Source organism: Saccostrea cucullata, unplaced genomic scaffold (genome assembly GCF_032062105.1).
Source record: "Saccostrea cucullata isolate Sc308-1 unplaced genomic scaffold, CSIRO_AGI_Scuc_v1 ctg4306, whole genome shotgun sequence".
Classification (NCBI taxonomy): domain Eukaryota; kingdom Metazoa; phylum Mollusca; class Bivalvia; order Ostreida; family Ostreidae; genus Saccostrea; species Saccostrea cuccullata.
The window spans coordinates 3,873-7,098 of record NW_026931038.1 but is presented as its reverse complement, the minus strand read 5'-3'; the positions used below and the strand labels follow the sequence as shown (position 1 = coordinate 7,098).

General features: G+C 31.7%; 1 long non-coding RNA gene across 1 annotated transcript; it reads left to right on the top strand.

Moving 5' to 3' along the window:
• Positions 1-519: 519 nt before the first annotated feature.
• LOC134231168 (uncharacterized) lies at positions 520-2,974 on the top strand. Its single transcript, XR_009984514.1, has 3 exons — positions 520-605; positions 1,895-1,925; positions 2,897-2,974. It is a non-coding gene; the product is annotated as an uncharacterized LOC134231168 (long non-coding RNA).
• Positions 2,975-3,226: the final 252 nt, after the last annotated feature.

Here is a 3,226-nt window from a genome sequence, read left to right as displayed (position 1 = left end):
TTATACAGGTCTAACGTTTTAGCTAATTAAGTAAGCATTTACAACCTATCCCCTGCAGATGTGTGCCTTATACATGTTCAGGTCTTATCACAGGTTTGAGAGAAAAGACAGATTCAACAAGCCTGTCACCAGAGAGGTATCCTAAGATTCTGTAACACAACATATATTACCTCAGTGCAGTCCCAGTACAGAGGCAGTTTCAAACTACTTAAATAATGTTAGAATTTATTTTTGTAGTATTTAAGAATTATAAGAAAACGGAGGCCTAACGTTTTATACGAAACTAAATCACAAAAACAATTTCCGTTTCAATATAGGTATGTAATTTGAGACTGACGATGGTGTTTTTAATATTATCTACAGTGTACTTTTTAGAGAGAGAGAGAGAGAGAGAGAGAGAGAATATATTATAAAAATTGAACAAATTGATTTTTTTCAATATATTATATTTAATCATCAATATTAGTTTATCTTCCTCATTTCTACAATTCGGTCGTAGGTGCACTGATCGTAACGTATCGGATATTTTATCTGGGATACACAAATATTTGTCTGCTATACATCTTTTACTTCTTCTGCACAAGTATAGAATACACAGTGTTTATGTAAGTAAAACTAAATTAGTTGTGTACCTTTTAAAATTATCTGGTCATATATGCGATTTATCTTGTAATTTTTAATTAGTACTTATTTCATGAGATGCTTTCGTGGTCAAAAATTTATTTACGTCTAATATGTAAAAATATCTTTTACTTTCGTTTTAAGACATCATGTTAAGCTCTTTAACAAAAATTAATTTTTATGATATACATGTACATTTATGCAGCTCAATAATTTTGGCACAAAGTCAATTAAAAGGATGCAAAGCTAAAGAAATCTACATTATGAAACGCAAATTCTCCAAGATTTTTTTTCATAATTTTAATTTTTTTTTCTTTGCCAAGCGATTCATCGAGGAAGGATTTCTGTTTCTATATCCAACCATATAAACGTAATTAGTAATTTAGAATATTTCAATCAAATGCGGTACGTGGGAAAGTATTAATTGACAAGCAAGTTTCGCTATATTTCTTGATAAGGCCACACCAATTTAATTTTTTTGCTCGCCGGACCCGTTCGCTCGTACATGCATTCAAAAACAATTAACATTGGCAAATACATACATGTAAAATTGTATTAAGTTTCCCGCAACAAGGAAAATAATTCTGTGCTAGTTTCTGTTTTTTCCCCTCCCTATTTGTCATATTTTTATGAAATATGAAAAAAGTAGTATAAAGAATGATATAATTGTCCGCCAAATTTCTTTCATGCTCTGTCTAAATTTTTTGCCTGTACCAAAAAGAAATGATATTACTATTAGTACATGATAGCTCGCACACTCGTACTAGTACCAATGAACATCAGGAAATTAAACTGGTGTGGCCTAAAAAGGATGACACAGAGTCTCAGCGATCAAAAGATGCATGTAAAGTGAATGTTAATGGACTTGATTTAAAACATTTACGTTTTGTGCATTATTTAGAAACATTTTAAACCACGTTAACAGTAGAGTACGCTCTGTACAAAGCACTGTACATAAATTTACATAATTTTAATGCCTTCGAAAGAGGAAAAAACAGCTGAAATATTGTACTAAATGCAATTGTAAACATAATTGTACATATCAAAATGAAGACAAACTTTAACGTTGATACAAAGTAAAAAAAAAAAAGAAACAAACTTTAGCGTAAATGATAATATTTCCTTTGCCATGCATGTAAAATTATGTTCTCATATTGTTGTTTATTTACGAACAATGATTGATACTTTAATCAGCTATCGTAACCTGTTTGCATATTTTCGTATTTTTGTAAGTGTTGTAATCCATTCTAATACAATTATCATTTTTACATAGATATCAACACAGTTTGGTTTTGTTCAACATGGTATGTTTTACTCTCTCTCTCTTTCTCTCTCTCCAAAAAAAAAGAAATGAATTAATAAGAGCAATGCTTAAGCATGTGGGATTTTATTACTATCACTAATTACTATGATTCAGAAATTATAATTTTTAGACAGATCCTTGTTTTCTTTTTCTAATAAATGTACTCATGAATTAGTACACTATTTAAGAAATAACTAACACAAACAAATCTCCTTCACATAACAAGAAGTGTGAATTCGATATGTACAATGTAACCAAGGGACATGACTGCAACTTTAGAAAACGGAATGGTAGCTGAATGATCCGAAAAGATGCAACGCCCATCTATAAAGCGATCTTTCAGTAATCTCTCAGTCAACTTTCAGTAATCTTACAGTCACATTTCAGAAGACATTTAGTCTCATTTCAAGAATAATTCAGTGAACGTTCATCAATCATTCAGTCACTTTTCATCAATCATTCTGTCGACATTCATCAATCATTCAGTCGACATTTATCAATTATTCAGTCGACGTTCATCAATTATTCAATCTCTTTGAATCTTCTCTGTCGTAAGGTATTTAGCAAACATACAATAATGTACCGCTTGCTTAATCATGATAAGCAAGTTTGCCTACATTGGTGTATTATTATTAATAGCACTTGTATTAAAGTAGTATACATTGTCTATATGGTAATGCAGATACAAAGCTTCCTACGAACCTTTATTAAGGGGTTAATCCTTAAGCGAAATCGGTAGACTACTGATTTAACATGTCAGAGGTGCTGCATGGGTCCAATTACAGTCTCAATAAAGACAAATAAATGTCTCTATTACTGAAAGTAGTAAATTGTAACTGCCGCAATGTAGCCTGTTCCAAAAACTTCTGGGTGTTCTTCTATAAATGTATCTCAAGATTTCCTCGCGTTGACATCTATACTGGTTTCGATCCTATACAATATAATGTCTTGAAATTTTGTTTGTTTTTTCAGTCAATTTCAGCCAAATCTGGAACATGGAAAGGACATTACACACAGAATAACAATTATCCTTTTACCATACAACTTTTTTGAATATGGGAAAAGAATCATGTCCCTAAAAGGCGAAGGCACTGACGGCATTGGGAATTTCATAATTAATGGGATGTGGGATAGGTTCAGCGGGTCTGTCCAGTTCATAAAGAATATGTTGGCGCCCATGGTGTGAAATATATTGGTCGGATAAGCAATGATGGAAAACAAATAGATCGGGAACTTTTACAGTGTTCATTGGTCCACATGTAACTTTCCATATGGACATGATCAATAAGTACTTTTGTTCTA